At 45.2% G+C, this 20,196-nt stretch overlaps 1 protein-coding gene across 7 annotated transcripts in view; it reads right to left on the bottom strand.

Moving 5' to 3' along the window:
- ATXN1 (ataxin 1) overlaps nt 1-20,196 on the bottom strand; it is a 401,941-nt gene that overhangs the window by 280,853 nt on the left and 100,892 nt on the right. For all 7 annotated transcript variants that reach the window (XM_045085051.1, XM_045085052.1, XM_045085054.1 and 4 more), the window contains one exon: nt 17,387-17,508. The gene's annotated coding sequence lies outside the window, so the exon portion shown is untranslated. The remainder of the gene's footprint in view (nt 1-17,386; nt 17,509-20,196) is intronic.

Genomic DNA, 20,196 nt, shown 5'->3' on the forward strand with positions numbered 1-20,196 from the left:
AGATGAAGGAAAGACATAATGACACTTGTCAGAAGATATTAAGAAGATGCGGCAAGAAAAGGGATCTGTTCACAGAGAGAATGATTCTAAATACAAAATGGTCAGATTGATACTTAGAAGTGTGGCTATTAATAGAAATAATATTAGAGAGGTTTCATTATGTAAATGGCTTCTACGTCTGCCAGAAATGTACCCAGTGATAATTTGCATTTTTGCTGCAAATTACAAGGATTTGCTGCAGATTTCAAGGATTTCTTCTGGCGAATGATGAAGGACCCTTTCATTGGAACACCACAGCCTTTACAATCACAATAAAAACAAACAAACAAAAACCCACCGTTGCTCTTAGATAGTGATAATAATTAGGTGCTTTTAGGTGCCAAGCTCTGTGCTGACTGAATTTGATGCAACAATCCTATGAGACACACTTATTCTTCCTGCTGTATCACTCAAAGAATGGAGGCTTGGAGGAACTTGCTCATCCTCTCATAATTAACGCTGGACTTGAACTTTGTTTCTCTGACCCCCAAGCCCATGCTTCCTCCCCCTGCCATGAATATCCACGGTCCAAAGTCTGGTGACATCATAAGCATGGTGTTTCCTACAGAGACACGGGGCCATAGAAATGGATAATGACCACAGAAATGGGTCTAGAAAGACGGGCACTTCTGGTCACCCCTGTTTGTAAAACTCAGTATCTGCTCCGACCCAAGGGGCACCTCCATTTGCCACCTGACACCCTTGGATATCGGTGCCACACCTGGTCAGCTCTTGCTAGGACACAAAGCACAGGTGTCATAGGTCAAAATCCCCTGTCACTCCAGAGCTAAATCCCCCAAGGCCCTCCATTGGTCCCACAGTACCCCAGAGGTCTCAATGGACACTCCATGGGCCTCTAACATCAGCGGCCCTCCCCCACTACCTCTCACTCAGATCCTTGGCTTCCTGATCCACATTTCTATGGGACTCTCGCTCCTTTAGTTCTCGGTCTTTCAAATCAGTGCTGTGAAATCCCAAGGGGACTGTAAAACTCTCAGCCACAAAACTTCTTTCGAAGGGCTAGTTAATCCAGTTTTGTTTCAGATACATCTGCCACCTCCCTTATAGACCCTTTGTGGAATGTTTCCCTTTGCCATAAAATAACTAAAAATCGAGCCTCAGAAGGAAAGTGGAAGAGAACAGCTCAAAAATAACCCACTCGTGCTTGGAAACAGCGTGAGTTTAGGATCCGGCAGGCCTGGTTTAGGATCCTTGTTCTATGGTAGCTAGGACCCTTTTCGACTCAGTCTTTGTCTTGCATCGTCTGTAAATCAAAAGCAATAGTGCTCATCTCCTACATGTGATGAGGTCTAGATGGGAGGTGGTAAGTCATGGTCCTAATGGGGGGCCCGGCATGAGGTAAAGTCCCTTCCTCTTCTGCTCTAGTCTGACAAGGAGTGGATTCTGAGCACTATCTCTTCCCCTATTCCCTATCTTTCCCCACTGCCTCCCCATATAAGCCCCAGCCACTGGCCCGTGTTGCACAGGCTGGAGACACCCTTCCTGGGGCAGCGTGGTGGGGGAGGCACTGAGTCAGTCTTGTCACCCCCTGGGGTGACCCAGCAAAGTCTGCTTATCTGTCAAAACCACCACACAGAGCTGTTAATGAGGATTTCACATGGCAATGGGCACGAAAGCCTGATGAACTAAAGCAGGAGGTAAGCACTGGGGGCCTCCGTTATTTCCATGAGACTGGTGGGCTGAGAGGGGCACAGGAAGTCCTTGCTCTCCAGACTTCTGATCTGAATTCCTATAGGCAAGATTTCTGTCAACGACCCAGAACCACTCAGACTTCCCCAGAGCCACGCAGCCAAGCACAGCACGACTAGATAAGGAAGCCCAGGGATGAAGGGTTGGGGAGGCAGCCCCCACTGTATTCATAGAGTTCCAAAGAGCAGGAGGGGCTTTACGAAAAACAAAAAAACAAGAGTTACCATGTCAACACCGGAGTTTCACAAACACCGACCTCTACAGAAGCTCGAAAACGTGAAATTGCTACCCAGTTTGAAGTTCAAAGAAAAGCGCATTTTTTATAAAGCGGAAAACAGAGGAGAAATGTAAATCCATGAACTAGTAATTTTTAGAAATCTCTTACTGATATACAATCATTTTATTATAAAGAAACATTTAAAAGGCACTATAACCTGCTAATTTGACTACTTCATATGACTTTCTTGCTTGACAGATTTAGAGATCTAAGGCACGGCCATAAATCTTTTCCAAACAAGGAGGATTATAAACAAAGCAATTAGTTAATTCAATAATTAAACACACAAACCAGCCATTGACAAGCCTAGGGAAATCCCTCCCAATGCCTTTTTTAATTCTTTTCCAGGTTTGGAGGCAGGAAGCCTCAAAAAAAGCATGACCTATGTATGACATCTACAATTCCTCGTTTTGAGGTTTTCTCCCCAAGCACCCACAAATCCAGGTCGCCCCAGTCTGCTTCTCCCATTCTTGCCCAAGTTCAAATCTCTTACCTAATGCTTACCATCTGGAGCCCTCCATAGGCTGTCACTGCCCACGCACGTTTGCCAACAGATGCTGCTGCACTCCCCTCCCTGAGAGGCACCCGCTGTGCAGAGCACGGAATGTGGCTGCCGGGACAAGGCAGATGTGTCAGAAAAGGCAAATCTCCCAAGCTGCCCAGGGACGCCAGAGCAAATCTGTCCTGAGCAACCCCAAGTGACTGCAGACCTAAGAGTTGAAACTAATTAATGGAAACCCAAGGAAAGATGGTGACAGCGCAAGGCAAGGGTGTGAAGTTCGTGTCGTTTGGTAAAGAGAACCCAAGAGGAAATCTCCTAAGGACAGGACGTTAATGCCTGCACCTTATTTCCTTCGCAGACTAACACACTGCTGTTAGAAACATGTCTTTACACTCCAGAGGGATTTTATAAGGTGTTGACCTGCTACTAATTATGGCAATGCCTACATGACAGCTAACAAAACAGGTCCCTGCTCATTTGATTTTGATTACCTAGCTGCTATCGGGGGAGATGTACTTCCCGCCAGCCGAACCAACCTGTCTGTCGTCCAGCTTCTTTGCGTCGGACCCTCCCAGGCAAGCATCTCCAGCTTGAAATGCCCTTTTGTCTCCACTTCGCACAATCAGGATGCTTTCCTTCCTACAAAACCCCACTGAAACCACGCTCCCCCTTATTCCCACCTGAATGAACCCTGACCAGTTCTGGCACCCATCCAACCCACAGACTTCGCACTTTCTTAGCGCTAACAAAGATTTCTCTTGGTGAAAACGTTAATTCTCTGCATGCCTAACCTGTAACTTTGGCCAAGTTATTTCTCCTTCCCGGGCCTCGGCTTTCTCGTCTGTAGAAGGCGGATAATAATAATGCCAATCTCTTAGAGCCATGAGAATTAAAGGTCTATTTTTGCTCTGTTGTGTCTGTATGCAGACACGCACGTTTAGTGCACGTAAAGTGCTAATTAGCCCAGTACCTGGGTACAGAGAGAGCGCTCAGAAAACGTCCATTGCTTTCATGAACATTCCTATTCTTATTGCTCTGTGACTCGCGCTCACAACGGCATCGGTCCGCGTCACCTGCCTACTTGACTCTCAGAAGTAAGAGCTATTTTCCCACACTGCCCAGAAACCTGAGGCTGGGAGGGAGCTCGATGCTGACTGAACAACAAAGCAGCAGCCTGGCAAGGACTCACATCCTTCAGACTCAACCCACTGTGCTGATGACAAGAGCTCATTCACACGGTGAGTTCAGGCACAAACAAAGGCAATCGTATCTGATTCTCTAAGTAGGACAGTGGCAAGATAAATAAATACGTCTAAATTTGCAGAGACAGAATTTCAGCAGGGCTTCAGGACGGGAAGGATGACCTGCTGTGGCTCATGAGCATCTCCAGAAGCTTCCTGAAAGCGCGACTGAAGGAGAGAGGAGAATGGGCGGACTGATGCAGCAAGGAAGGCGGCACAGCCCTGAGCACAAATACAAAGCTTCCTGTGCTGGGGAAGGGCGGGGAGCACAGGCCGTGCAAGGGAACTAGGGTTCTTTGGAAGGTGTAACCCTAACCTCAGGCGGTGCTCAGTTCCCCAGTCAAAGTCACTTGCCCGTGGAGAGAAACACACACCTGAATTTACACCAGGGGTATTTCCACCTTGTGTGCTAGACCACCATTTACACACCTGCCCCCCCTTCCACCTGCTCTGGTTCTATTCTAACCCTCTCCTTTCCCATAAGAATCTGATGTCTCTTAATCCTCAGCTACTGAACGTCACTGGAGAAGGGAACCTCCAAGGATTACCCGGGCTACTGCCCTCCTCTCCTGGAGGAGGAAGCTGTTCCAAAAAGGTTAGTAATCTTCCAAAGGGCACAAAAATTCATGGTATAGCAAAACCTGAAGCCTAGATCATGTAGCCACCCCCTCTTCCCAAAGCAGTCTACTTTCTAACTCTGCATCATCCCCCCTTCCCAGCCCTCCACTGTGCCTAAGTCATCAAGAGAAGTTTTGTTGTTAAGCAGGCCATTGGAATAGGCCTCCTTTTTCAGGCAGGACGAAATAGATATGCCTGTTTTGCACCTGGCGGTCACTCTGCTCTGACTCATGCCTAGGGACTTTCTGCCTACACCGACTGTCATTCGCCCTTCATGGTCTACAATATCACACCTCCTTAAGATGTCAGACTAATAAAAAATGTAAATGGTTAATAAATATCACTAATTAATTTAGAATCTTTCTATAGACAAATACTTCATTCTTCTTTTAAAAAAAAAAAATGGGTTTTATTTAACTGGGGTCTTTTCTGCCCAGGCCATGGTTGTGTTATTTCAGTAGGAAATGTCATAGCTTGAATACCAGGTGCACTTGAAGAACTAATCGAGACCAAACTCACTTTTACACCTAACGAAAGACTGGGAACCATAAAACTACTCTTTGGAAAAGGAAGAAAGAAATTAATGTAGTGCACCAGAAATCAACAGCTGTTTCTCAAATCAAAGTCACCTGTAACAAGTGACTCCCTCCCAGGGAAAATTATCTACTTTCAAATAATCATGTCAAGCTAGGAAAAAAAGTTTCATAAAATCGCCACTAAATGAATTTCTCTTTAGATGGCCCGGGGACAAGCCAAGAAGTTATATATAGTTGGACTGTAGCAAACTCCTAAGAAACTCTGACCCACTGTAAATGCTGCAGGCAAAGGGCAAGAGGGGGAAGGAAGGGTCCAAGGAATATGTGATTCATGACTGTTAGTCATCACTTTGGGAAATTTAGGACACAATCACTATCAGTTAAACATATTATTATTTGCTAAATGTCCAAGATACAAATTTCCTTGGGAACAACCAGCAGCAATACTAAGGGCTCCGCACAGACCCTTAATTTTCCTATTTTGTGGGCTGGCGGATTTGGGGGAATTTCACCACGGGTGTGAAGAAGTGAAGGGATTTAATTACCATACGCACAGGAGATGCTTGCTTTATACATATTCTTCCTCAGGGCCGGGTCCAGTCTGTGGGGTCTGAAGTTTAAAAAGTTAGTCAAAGAATGGGAGAGAGTACTGGTGGGTGGGTCTTCCAGAAAGAGTTCCCGAAATTGTCATCCTCGAATTTGACACCAGGTCTTAGGAGGGGCCTGTACCCCACAGGAGCTTCTCAGCTAAAGCCAGGACAAGTGTGCCTGGTCCGGGACACATTCAGACGTACGCATGCGTCACAAGGGTGGGGACACCTGCCATCGGCCAAGATCTACATGGTTCTTCACAGTCCTCTCTGACGCTAGACTGCGGATACCTCCAGGCACCTTTTGGCTGAGCTCAAGCAGGCAAACAGAAATCTTGACACATGATGTTTTGGATGACCTACGATGTGAATCCCAGTTTGTGGGATTCACCACCTTGTGAGGAAAGGCTGTTGGCCAAAGTCACTTACTTAGCAGCCATGCATGATCTGTGGACACCCACCTAAGGGTTCCTAAGAGATTGTCTCAGGTTAGCATCACAGTGCAGCTAAACTCAGCAGTTATCCTTGGTTGTGGAGGAGGTAGGGGAACACAGTGCTGAGTGGTCTGACACAGTGCCCCTGAGACGGGATGAGCTCGGGTCTGGGCTCAGTCAGAGCTGGGGAAACGGCCTCTTACAATACGATGTTCAGTTTCGCCCCACACCAGGTATCCAGTGCCAGGAGAGCACCCCAGTACATCTTTTAAAAGATTTTATTTACTTATTTGGGAGAGAGAGAGAGAGAGGTAGGGAGATATATATTTTGAGAGAGAGAGAGAGAGTGCATGAGCGGAGAGGGAGAAGCAGACTTCTCGCTGAGCAGGCAGCCTGACTCGGGACTTGATCCTGGGACCCTGGGATGATGACCTGGGCGGAAGGAAGATAGACGCCCAACCGACTGAGCCATGCAGGCGCCCCACCCCACTACATCTTAATTACGGCAAGGCAAAATGGGAAGGGGGAAAACTCTCTGAGCACCTCAACATTAAATCAATCCACGGAACCTTTCACCAGAAGAAAAAGATGTACCATGATGGAAGATTTGAGAATCACAGGCTTCTGGTAGGCAAAGCTCTACCTTTAGCACAGCAGAAAGTCATTACTGTTCCATTAACGTTCAGGAAGTAGATTAGACCTTTCTGGGCTTTCTTTCTTACGGCTCCCGGAGCCCCAGGGTGCCAGGGAAGTGCCGCTTAGACCAGCAGCAGCAATGCCTAGAATAGAAATCTGAAAATAACACATTCACTCTGACACGCCAACCCACTACTTTTAATTGTGGCTCATTAAAGATGTAAATAGAAGAAGACTTATGTTCACCTCTACTACAATTTCACTGCTGCAGTAAAATTACAACGCTTCTGTTCCTCTGCAGAAAGGAATACTTCTGCTTTGCGTAAGTAACATCACCGCAAGCAGAGAGCTGTGATTCACGAATTTTCCGAGGGCACTCATCACATGTTTCTGCCTGCTGTTGGACAGGGGACAAGGAAATGGGATGATTAATTCGAAAATCAACACAAAGAAAAAGAAAAGGCAAGGCAGCCCAAAGATGGTATCTAACAAATTCCAAATTCTTCCTAGGAGGCATGAGGGAAATGCAAACCTGCTTCTATTAATTCTGCAGAGGATGCAGGCTGAAGAGGGGCAAACCCCAAGCAGGGGACAATCAGTCCCAAAGAGGAATGTGACATTACCTATGAGGCATTCAAGTTCTGACTTCCAAATGCTATTTTCTTCAGTTACTAATGAAAATATTTTCTATGTCTTCTGCATACTTGTATTCCTTTTTTCAACTGGAATATAATTAGCATACGAGGCTACATTAATTTCAGGTGTGCAACATAATTGATTCAACAGTTCCATGTTATTACTCAGTGCTCAGCCCTGTGTAAGTGTAGTCACCATCTGTCACCATGCAACATTATTACGATATTATTGGTTCTATTCCCTATGCTGTATTCTTCAATCTCTGTGCCTTACTTATTTTATACTTTAAAGTTTGTTGCTTACACCTATCCTTACAGGTCCTAGTTTACTAAATTAGAATGAGAATTATATCTTATTGATAATTATTAATACAATAAAGTATTAAAAGTGAATACATGAGGAAAGTTTATTTGAAACACTATGTTAAAAATATATTAAGGGATAGCCACAAAAAGAGACATGCTGTAGAATTCCAGGTGTATGTGGTAGCTAAAATAGGCACTCATCAAGATAGAAAGTAGAGTAGAGGTCACGAGGAGCTGAGGAGGGAAAGGAACAGGGAGTAAGTGTTTAACAGGTACAGAGTTTCTGTTTGGGATGATGAAAATCTCTGATGGTAGCACATTACTGCAAGCATACTTAAAGTCACTTAATCGTACTCTTATGGTTGCAGTGCCAAGTTTTATGTTACATGTATTTACCATAATTAAAAAAACATATTTTTAAAAATCAAATTAAAGACATTCTGACAATGGAGTGGCTGGCTTGATGACGAGTTACCTGAGACAGAGAAAGTGGATGAGGGCAGTGGCCGGCAAGGGAGGGGGTGAGACCAATGTAGGCGCCCACCAGGAAATTAGAGAAAACCATGTCCATTCCTGCAAAGTGGGTACGGCTGCAGGCGAGAGATAAGCTTCTGCTAATTGGCACCCACATGGGCGTCAAGAATTTACAAGTACTGATTTAAATGCATTAAGCAGATCTGATATTCTGAAGATGCCTACTGAAGATCAATTTCACAGAACAGATAACCACTCCAAAACTTGTCAGTTTAGAACAGATTTGGGTTGAATTTACACAATGTGTGCCCGTAGGTTTGCAGGCTATGACCTTTGATAGTTGGACCTGAACTTCCCCTTTCACTAAATGTCACTGCAAAATCCAAGCACCATTTGGAAACACATGCTGCTCTGCCTGTTGCTGAGTGTTTTTTAGTGAAATAAATTCGGTATCAATCAGACAGAAGACGCAAAGTGCTTCCCTTAAATATCTAGGGTTCTTGCCGTGTGCTCACCCCCAAACTCTGTTTTACTACAAAGAGCAAGTTCACTCTGCGTGGTATCCAACACAGGACACCAGGCTCTTAATAAAGGATGCTGGTCCTTTATTAACTATTCTTAGATTGATTAGTTTCCTCTAGTAATTTGATGGGGTCCTAGAAATGGCCACCTGCCAGCAGGGTCCTTTAGAAGGATGCTGGTCCTGAGGACAGCTGAAGGTAATTTCTTTCCCATCAACCTCTACAAAGTAGATTAGGTCCTTGTGGGGCTTTACTTTCTCTGAAAGCAACAGAGTCCCAGCAAAGTGGCCTTAAACCAGTGAAATAACAACCGTAGTGCATATTGGAAATCAGAAGTGCTGCAACAGAGGTAGGAGTGAAGACAGAGTACAGGTAAGGGGTCAGAGAGCCCAGGGTTCAAATACTAGCTTTTTTCCTACAAGGTGAGTGAAATCTTTGGCACCAATAATCTCATCCACTCCAATAACATAAAATTTCAATGTAAAAGAGTCATAATCTATAAAAGGTTTTCTGAGGATCAGATGAGAAGAAACATGTATAAGCACAAAGGAATTTAGTTTATTAACTATTCTTAGATTGATTAGTTTCCTCTTCAAAGGGGAAAATGTACCAATCGTGTCTCCTAAATTTTGTTGAGGAAGCTTTTAAAATAGACTCCACCAATATTTATGGAGTAGCCATCCTGTTGAGGAACACAGGACAGGAGGAGACCGGTTTTCAACTTCCATAGAGTCTAACAGAGCAGCTAAGTCAACAGGAGTTAAGTCTGACCTCCACCTTCTCCTGTTCCACAACCTTCAATGGCTCTCCACCACTTAAGATAAAATTCCAACCTTTAGGATGGGATTAAACCCATTGTTTTCCCCTGTAAACTGGAACTATGTTACGGAGGATTGTAAAGCACCACTCAGACACTGGGGTCAGGTAGCTTACTCAACTCATAGTTCATGCTAATTATTATTATTATTACTATCATTATCACAGCAAGCTTGTCCCTCCTAACCCTTCATCGTTCTAGCTCACGCACCTCACACTGGATCCAAACTAGCCCATGACGTGCCTCAGACACAGACCATCCTCTCCCGTCTCCTCACCCTTGTCCTCCTGCAATGTGGGATCCTGTCCATACTTCAAAATGGAGCTCAGACCGCCTCCTCCACGTAATAATTAAACCAACTATCTCCTTCCTTTAACGTTCCCACCGCACTTTCTCACCCTCCCTGATTGGGCTCGCTCCCATATTTTACCTTCCCTCACGGAAGTAAAAGCTCATAAATTCAGTTTGAAGGAAGGCACCAAGAATAAAGGCTGGAAAGTGTTTGTTACAAACTGAGTAGCTGTCTACCTGAACACCACGAAAGTAACATGACCATAAGAGCTAACTTTGTTTGTTTGTTTGTTTGTTTATGCTTCATGGGCATGAAGTCATTTAGGTTTTACAGCTCTGATAGATGCTGCTTTAATTCTCCTATGCCATGGGTGGATAAACAGACCCGAAGAGTTTTAATTTGCTCAGTATTGCACAGCTATTGAGAGGCACATCTGTACTCAAACCCAGGAAATTTGCCTCAAGAACCTATGCTCTTAAACAGTACATTACATTGTTTTCCAACAGTGGTAGAGCAATGGATTGTGTAGTGCTAAAAGCAAAACAAAAACAAAAACAAAAAAAAAAAAACAAAAAAATCCTACGAGGACAGTCATCAGTTTTCTCGGGGCTGGATTTTCAAAACTTTGAGCTCCATCAAGGAATTATGTTCTGTATTGAGATCTTTAAAGTCTCATGAAGAGCTGTCTTCCCCTTCGCACCTTCCTCATTGAGGCTACCTGTGCTGGGAGACCCTCCTCTGCTGGTGCTGACGCCAGGCAGCCTTCGATCAGTTGCAGCCACAATCTACGTGGTCTGGGGAGGTCAGTTCAAGATAAGCACCTACTGCATCGGGAAGCACCCCAAACTATAATGAAAACTGCTTTCATTATAGCTAAAGAACGAGAAATTAGGTAAAGGTGAAATCATTTCACCTTAGCCATTTTGTGTCTGTGTGTCTGTGTGCGTATTTTTTTAAATGAAACTACTTGACATACATTGATGGCTTCAAGTATACATATTTCCTGATGGATCTTCTCCGCAGTCAAATGGCCAGGATTGGGCCTGGTCAAATGCAAAGCTCAGAACAGAAAAATAATAAAATAATAATAAATAATTAATAAATAATAAATAAATAATAAATTCAGCAAAGGCTCTTCACTGTGCAAAACAGACAAAGATCAGCTTCCGTGAGATGCTGCCAAGTGATGTGGTATTTAAGGTTTCTGAGTTAGTAGTCCATCAGTACATGTGGACTGACCAATTTCTTAATCTGTTACTCTAACAGTGGTTCAACTTTTGTCATAATTTTACAGGCAAGCAAACTGAAAGCTGGGTAAGTATATCATGCAGGGAAAGTGGCAAATCTTAACTTGAAATGATCTATTTCAACTTACTGACTCTAACTAGAACATTAATAGGAAAAATATAGTAGATACATATAATATACATTATAAAATAATACATACTATTAAATAGCCTTTCCCTAATGTCAAAATATTGTTTCAAAGGATGCATGACATGCCTCACACATTGCTCTCCATTAAATACCATTCTGAATTTCTTGCTCACAAGTGCAAATGATGATTTTTTTAGTGGCATTTTTAACATGTGATATTAAAAAACCTCCTCCTCCTCCCTTTGGAAAGGAACTTTTGAGGATGCCAAATTAATTTTGGAGATGACTTTTCATTTTGTTTAAGCCAAGATATTTTTTTCTCCTTTGCAATTTTAACCAAACAGAATTCTTAGAAATGAAAAAATAGTAACAAGTATATTTCTAGAGTAGAATAGCCTTTCAGAACTGAAAATGTTACATCAATCCTTTAATGTTACCCAGTCTTGGCTTTTTAAATTCCCTTAAGAAAAAAATACCACATATCCCTATTATGTTGCCAACACTGGATGTGTCATTTTGGTGGATTTCTGATTTGGCCATAAAACAGTTTAAAAAGCAATTTCTAGTCGTTTCACAAATATGGCTTCTGAGAAGCTGAACTGATTCTACCTGATGTTAGAATTTTCAAATACCAAAGATTCACCCTCCTCGTTGGCTTAAAAGTGCTTGGATGTGGAGCCCAACTGCCTTTGTAAAAACTGTTTCACCCAAAACATCAACTTTGGGTCGTTTTTACCACATGGTAATTCGCACCGAGCGTATAGGAAACGTGAAATCTTACCTAAAGGATTACTTTTATATTTCCAAATGAGTTCTTTCTTTCTACCTTTTGTAAATATTTATTAAGCTGTATTATGTGGAGAAATGGGTTTACCACTTAGAAGACAAGGTTTAAAATAAACCAGTCCCCACCCTCATGGGTCAACCACAGAGAAGCCAGCATCAACAAAGATCTGTGACCCACAGACTATCACAGGAGGGGGTAGGGGGGGTTCCCAGTAGGCATCAATGAATGAGAAATTCACTGGGTGGAGAAACAGAATTTCATGCACAAGAATCAACATGAAAGAAGGCATGGTCGCTGAAGAACACAGTGTATGGAGAAAGGGAAGAAGTGTCCTGTGGGAAGATGTGAGGAGGGATGAGATTTCAGTGGTGAGTCGATAATGAATTCCTAGGGATGCTGAATGTCGTGCGTGCAACGGAGTTACCATTTTATCTTGCAGGGAAAGGGAAGTTAACAAAATCCTTTGAATTTTTTTCTTCCACTTCATCATAGTCACTCTTTCCTCTGGAAAATACCAGAAGACTATCATTCTTTTTTTTTTTTTAAAGATTTATTTATTTGACAGAGAGAAATCACAAGTAGACAGAGAGGCAGCCAGAGAGAGAGAGAGAGGGAAGCAAGCTCCCTGCCGAGCAGAGAGCCCGATGCGGGACTCGATCCCAGGACCCTGAGATCATGACCCGAGCCGAAGGCAGCGGCCCAATCCACTGAGCCACCCAGGCGCCCCAGAAGACTATCATTCTTAAAGAAAGTACCAACTACTCTAAACATCTTCATTTTTGCTCTATTTACTCCAACTCTTTGTGGACACGCACACATTTTCATCATGACTTTGTAATCGATGTGTACCGATGGGTGATCCGTCGCAGGCACAGTTTTGAAGGATGTAGTTGAGGCTTCCATTGTATTACAAAGACTGTTCCATACTTCACGGGCCACTGAGCGTTTTTAGGAATGGGAGTAATTCGATCAGACCCTTTCTTTGGGAAGACCGTTCTCAAAATCCTAGGGTGAATGGAATGCCAGAAGGACAGACTTACGGCAGTAGTACTCTTTTGGAAACGGCTGTGGTACTCAGGCAAATGATGCTAACCACAGAAGCAGACCAAGGGCAGGGGAATGGAGCAGAGTGCTAGACCATGAAATAAGCAAGAGGCAAAACTCCAGCACGTGATCCAGGGGTGAAGCATAGGAAGAGAGGATGGTGTCCAGCACCCATGACTGGCTGGTAGCTGATCCTGTTTCTCTAGACAAGGACCCATAAAGGGAGTCGGGACAGTGACAGGAGGAGGTGTAGACTCAAGTCAGAGGCACCTATGATTAACCCAGTTGGAGCCATCTGGGAAGGAAGATGGAAGCCAGTGATCTTAAGCTCCGGAGAGGAAGAGAGAGCCATGATCGTCATCCGAGCGGAACTGGTAATGATGCCGGGATGTGATGATGATGTCTTTGGGGAAAGCATGTGTAGTAAGGAGCTCCGGTGAGTTCTTTTCTGTTTTCCCTCCAACCATGTGCCCACGTGGCAGTTTAATCCTAATTTCTTTTGATGCACAGCAAACACCTCCTTTCAAAGCTTTCAAACTGTCACCAAGGAAGGGTACCTTCCAAGTTAATCACCATCTGTTTTGATGATGCCTATTATAAGACCATTCACTGCATTTCCTGAACTGGTGCGGTTTCACTCAGTTATACCCAGACACCCAGCTTCTCCAGGGGACTGATGCAATTAGCGCATGATAGTATGAGCAAGAGAAGCGAGTTGTAACACATTTCACAGAAGGCTTGCTTGGTACTGCTTTACAGAGCGTCAGCTTGGGGACATGAAGTGTATCTAACTTCTCTAAGCTAGAAAGCCTTTCAAGAGCTTTCCAACGATGGTCTTCAGGGAGGGTACCAAACTGCCTCTTTTCCTATGTCTACCTGCCTTCCAAAAGCAGTGCCCATGAATTAGGAAGCCAGTTGGAAACCCTGCAGCTCTCGAGAATGCTTCACGGTAAACAACGCGAGGAATGCAGTCAAATGTTCTGTTAAAACCAGCTCTTCACCTTTCCAACCACAAATGACTACTCATAAGGAAATATCCCATGCATTGCTGAAGACCTCCAAAACAGCAATGCCTTTGGTATTTCACTAAAATCGTATGTTTTACAATTTCTTTAATTTCATCCGTAGGTATTCCTCCACCTTGAAACCTTTAATGAAGGCTCAGGGCACTGATGGCAACAACTGCACATTTCTCTTCCATGACTGACAGCCTACGCACTTGACTCCTGCATCACAAACACAGCCCACGCCCCATCCCCACTGGAAGGGGGGCCATCCAGAGAAAAGTCTAATCAGGTTTCGATGAAGCACCATGTGCAAAAGCCTCTTTTTCTCTTAATGCTGCTTTGGAAATCTGTGCTTTCTTTTCCTCCCTTAGCTGAGAATGAGGGGAAAAATCCATTTCCCAATGTGTTCTACCTTCCCACTCCCCAATGCTCTGATCGCCAAGATTAGACAGACGCCCAGGAGAAGACGCTTCCCATCCCTTGCCTGAATGTGCCTTTTAACACAAACTTTATTCAAGAGCGACACAACTTGAGTGAAACTGTGACTAAGCGAGAGTGAAAACGAAGAAAAGTTGAAAAAAAAAGTCTTCATGCAGGCGGTGGTGGCTGTCATCACAGTTAATAAATTTCCCGATGCACCCACTCATTCCCTTATAGACTGGTGAGACTTCTCTGGGTTCTTTGGGCTGGCTTCTGTCAGATCTCTTCCCTGGGTGGCACCTGCCAGCGAGGGCATCACGAGCTAGAAGCAATGCCACCTGGCAAGGCTTGGCTTGCTCTTGCTGGACGCAAGTGGAGGAGGTAGGGAGGGGGTCTGGGGTGACCACGGCAGGCTGCTGTCATCAGACTGAAATCTCGAAGCTGCTACTCGCACTGAGGACACTTTGATGTGCGTCCACTGCGGCTGAACTTTATCCGTGTCCCTGCGGGATGGCTCTCCCGCCGCTGAAATTGACAACCCTGAGCCCCAAGAGCTCAAAGAAACAGCATTGGAGATAAACTGCCAAGGGCAGCGGGCGTGGCCTCGGGATCCCAGGATGAAGCGACTGGGTTCCCACGGCACTGCTCCCACCTCAGATCGCCTCCTGTCCTGACACCCCGGTCCCTCTCCCCGCAGCCGACATGACTGCTGGGCTGTACGCAGCAGGAGCCAGGCCACTAATAGGGGACAGTCAGAGCCACGGGTTGAAGAGAAGGGACATCAAAAGGTTTCCAGAACAGCCACTGACCAAGGGAACTTTACACCTTTGGACAAAACGGAGTTTTTCCGGGTTCAGAGAACACGTAGACCTCACATCCCGCAAAGGCTCAAAGCTGCTTAAGGATAAAGGCAACCCTCATGGCTGGGGGCTACTCAAATCAACAAGCAAATTCTTCCTGGGCACCTACCATGTGCTCAGATCCAGACCCGACGCAGCAGGTATGGAGGCCCAGAGGATGAGCAAGTAGACGCTGGCCGCTGTCTACAAACCTCAGCATGCAGAAGAGTTCTCTGCGGTGAGTCTCTTGGGCTTCACATCCCCAGAAATTCTGACTCACTGAACCTAGTGTTGCTGAATCTGCGACTTTAAGACACATGCCCAGGAGGCTCTGGCTGCAGGAGACCCTGGGGCTGGAGAAACACGGGCCACGATCTGATCCCTGCCCTCAGGAAGTCTGCAACCCAGACGGGTTGATAACAAACTCCCACAAGGTGCTACACAGCCATAGATTTTTTTTTTTAATGATGCACTTTTTTTTTTTTAAATTTATTTGTCTGAGAGAGCACAAAAGAGCAGCGGCAGGCAGAGAAGCAGGCTCCCTGTGGAGCAAGGAGCCCAATGCGGGATCATGACCTGAGCCGAAGTCAGAAGCTTAACCGACGGAGCCACCCAGGCACCCCACGGGATGCATGTTCGAAGTGTTACAGGAGTTCACAGAGGCCTAAGCATACCAGGAAGACTTAGTGGGTGAGCTGGGCTCAGGGGTCAGGCAGGCCCAGCGCAGAGACAGCCGCATGCAATCGTCTTTACCAAACTTCCTGACTCAGTGTGACAAGGGGGGGCCATGGCAGGCCGCACTAGTGAAGATCAAGGCGGGAGTTCGGAGACTGCCACCAGGCAGGTGCACGGGCTTCGTGTGCTGAGGGCAGGGAGGGGACCGTCACCAGGAGAACCATAACACCGGCATTTCCCGAGAACGCCACGTTCGCCTTTTCCTTCCACCGCATTCATGTGGTTTCCTGAAGTTCATAATTTAACATTTGTGAGAGAGAAAAAAATGCTGTCACGAAACCCAAATAATGCAGTGCTCCGAGGCAGCCAGCCAGCTGCCAACAACAGTGACATCTGAGCATCATTTAAAGTGTCATTCACAGCTCTGCTGCGGAAAAGGGATGTTTAGTAAGAAAGAAAAATCATAAATTCTGTTCAATGTTAAAAAAAAGGTTGGGGCGCCCCGAGGGTTCAGGGACAGGCAGATAACCCGGAAGACAGGGACAGCCAAACAGAGAAGGAGGAGCGAGATCCCCGACGGAAAACTACAGGACGATATTTATATGATATTGTACTCGTGTAACAATGTGTCACGTTGTCTTTAATGCATTACTTTAATGCGTTACTAACCACAGACACCACAAGGCCGGTCTGATCAAAGGCCTGGTTCACAAGATCGCAGGGAGAAGGAGGTTAGAAAGGACCCCACAGTGCCTGGCCCTTTGTCTCCGCAATGGCCCATCCAAGGAGCCTCCCTGCCCAACACAGCCCACCAAGGGCTCCCATCGATTAGGCTGAGTGAGAATCAAAGGGGATAATGATTTAATTAATTTCAGCAATGTGAACTGTGGAATTTTTACATTTGCAAGAGACCTTGGAGGTCACCGACGCATGCACTGGAGTTTTTTTTAGAAGTGACCCATTCCCCAAGGATGAGTAAGTTGTCCGAGGTCCCCGAGATGGGTGGGGAGAACTGGCTTCCGTTTGAGGACTGTTTCTAAGAACTACCGTCCACTAGGCTGATCAAACTTGCTTGGAAATCCACAATATTTTGGTGTTCTGCATTGTTTGTTTCTTTATAGTTTGGAGCCCTGAATTCCACCTCCAGACCAAGGCCATCATGTGGGGCACCACGTGTAGTTAAAAGGTGCTCAATAAATGTAGGTTGAGTCAGACCTGGAAAACCCCAGCGCACCTCACCCTCCCCACCCTGATACTCCACTCTGGGGTGAGAAATCTGCCATCAGATCGGATAAAAGCGATATCTGGAAGACAAACTTTGCTGGTCATTTGTGTGTTCATTTGTTTGGGATTCTTTTTCTCCCCCCTCCATTTTGGTCTTCCCTAACCACAACTTCATTGCACTGCAATGTCTGAAACAAACACACTAAGTAAATTTCATTGTTCTCTAGGCTCCCTGTTGCTAGAACAACATTTTCTCCAACGACCTGTTGCATGCATGGGCTGTAGAGAAGTAGCCGGCACTTGAATAAGAGGTCCCAAAACCCCAAATAAAGAATGACTGATGAAACCTAGAGCTAAGGAACACCGAGTCCTTCAGACGACTTACCCACGGCCGTTTGTGTTTCCAGACCATCCGTGCAGGCTGAAGTCCACGCCTTCTTGCTCATGGTCTAGGGCAGCACGACTTTTGAGGCCTCAGAATAAATGCTTTCATTCTGCTGCAGTATGCTACAGGAAAAGAAAACAAAACAAGTCAGAATGAGAAATGCCACTTCAAGCAGTTAGTTGATATTCAGGGGGAAATCCCTGGCTTCTCTCAAAACAAGCATATTAATTATCAGAACGAAGCTATCACACCACTGATCTACCTAGGGTGCCCTGAAATGCTGGGGGCGGGGGGGAGGGCAGTGAGAGGAAGGAGGAAGAAAGAAAACAGAGCACCTGCTGGGGTGGGAAGTACATCTTGAAAATCATGATCTACACCACCAGGGACATGCCTACCAAATTCCAAGTTTACTAACTGAAATCAGGACACAGAGAAAGATCCATGATGTTTCATAATTAAAGATAACTGATGTGTAGTCGCCAAGGGTAGGAAGTGGAGGACGTTTTGTTTCAAATTAAAGTTCATCTGATTTTGCCCATTATAGATGCAGACTCACTGAGCTAAGAGGAGTATCTTTAAATACCGGGCGGTTAGGATGGAACACAAAAAAAGAGGCAGAGTTAGAAGGAGGAAATTTTCTATTTTGCGCCACAAATAGGTCATTGACAGGTTTTCACCCTGACTCGATACATCTCCATAAAGAACTGCCCCAGCCCAGTTGGGAGGCAGCGGTTTACTTTGCACACTGAATATGAAATGAAAGGTTAAAATATGCACGTCTCTTTACCCCCACTCAGAGCAGCTGACAAAACCTACACACTAGAACTGTGTGTGCGCGCGCGACAAGGTGGCTCTGGAAAGTTCTCTTCTGCCTTGTGAGCTTACAATGTTCCCTTGTCCTTGGGTGCTGTTCCAGCTTCTCCCGATGCTCACACAAGTCCACCCCACTGTTTTGTGACAATGGCCATCTGGGCCTGGAAATGAGCTTCAAAAGATGTCTGCAACCTCTTCTAGCCTTTTACGAGCTCTTCCTCGTCTGTTTTGAAAGCACGCTGCAAGACTGCCAACCTGCTCTCGCACTCCATGACAGCATCCCGCGTGGGATGCCAAACCCTCCGCATCTCCAGAGGTCCTGAGGCCACTGCCGGGTCACCATCCCATGACCCTATCCCTAAGAGACAGGATATACCTTCCTGTCCCATCCCTAAGAGACAGGATATACCTTCATGCCTCACTCGGTGACTGCATGAACAATTAATTCCTTGAAAGCCTTCTGAAGTTATGACTTTATAGAAGACTCAACAGGTTTGAAAAGAACTTCTGGCGGGGAGGGGGTAGTGTCTATCTGTGGTTATCTGTGTGTAGGCACTCAGAACTTCCAAGGAGGAAGAGAAAGCTCCTCTTCGCTAATGTTTAAACAAGTGAGTTGAGTTGAAGCCCATTATATTTTCAGTCTAGTTGGAAGAGCAACTGCCTGAAAATGGCAGTCTTTTTTATTTTCTTGATGCTATCAATACCCACTGAAAGTGGGGTTGTCACGATTTTATTAGTTTTCCCAGCAGCTTTCATGCAATGTAACCGAGCTCCCACTCGAATGTGTAACAGTAACATATTGCTACAAATCAACATAAGCCAGGAAGTTCAAAGCATGACAAACTGTCTTTATCTTACCGTTTGGGTAAGAACAGAATTTTAAAGGGAGGAGGAAGATGTAAGCGAGCCCACTGCACGTTCCTGGCTGATATTAATCTTCTTTTACTAAAAATAAATTGCTGCCTTTCTTTCATTTGTTACCAGCTTTCTTTTTTTTTTTTTTTTAAAGATTTTATTTATTTATTTGACAGACAGAGATCACAAGTAGGTAGAGAAGCAGGCAGAGAGAGAGGGGAAAGCAGGCTCCCCGCTGAGCAGAGTCCGATGCAGGGCTCGATCCCAGGACCCTGGGATCATGACCCACGGTGAAGGCAGAGGCTTAACCCACTGAGCCATCCAGGCACCCCTCTATCTTGACATGTTAACTGGGAGGGTCTCTGTTGTCTGGTTCACGATTCTTCCTCAAAGGAAGCTGCCGGCCCGGTGGGGCAGACAGCACACCACAAGTTAATCTGGGCCTGAAGCAGACCTAGGGTTTAATCACTCATGCCTACTGACTCACTGAATGCCATGTATGGCGTTGGTTGGAAGAGTTTACCAGAAGCTCAGTACCTTCTCGTGGTGCTCGTTCTCTTTCTGTGCTGCTTTTACCTAAAGAAAGACATCCATTTCTGGATTAGACTTTGTCACCATGTGGACCCAACTTATCTGGGAGAGGCAGAATGGCTCCCCGGATGAGCTCAGGGCCCTTCCCCCACAGCCAAAGCCAGGTGTCCAGAGGGGCAAGTCACACTCTTTGGAGAGGAGAAAACAAAACAAAACAAAAAAAAGCAGGGGAAGCTAGGCCTGATCCAGACAAGATTTTTCATTCTTCTCTCTGTAGATGGGAAGGAGTTGGACATGATTCATTTCAGGATTTAGAGCTGACCCTCAATTACACATAGTGCACCATGTAGGGGGCGGGTTTTGTCAAAAGAAGAACCACTGGACATTCTAATACACCTCGTTTTAAACAATAATTTCGATATCCTTTCCTCTTTCAGCCAACTTTCCAGCAGTGTTGGTAATCACCAAACAGACTTGAACTTCATCTCCTTTGCCTATCCATTCTTGTTCGCCAGTTGAAGCTCTAGAGACAAGACCAAAAGTCTAGAAAAAAGAAAAGAACACCAGGGGACGAGAGCATTCACAGATCTGCCTGAACATGGGAAGTTATC

This window comes from Mustela putorius, unplaced genomic scaffold (genome assembly GCF_011764305.1).
Source record: "Mustela putorius furo isolate JIRA1106 unplaced genomic scaffold, ASM1176430v1.1 tig00000831_pilon_pilon_pilon, whole genome shotgun sequence".
NCBI lineage: Eukaryota > Metazoa > Chordata > Mammalia > Carnivora > Mustelidae > Mustela > Mustela putorius.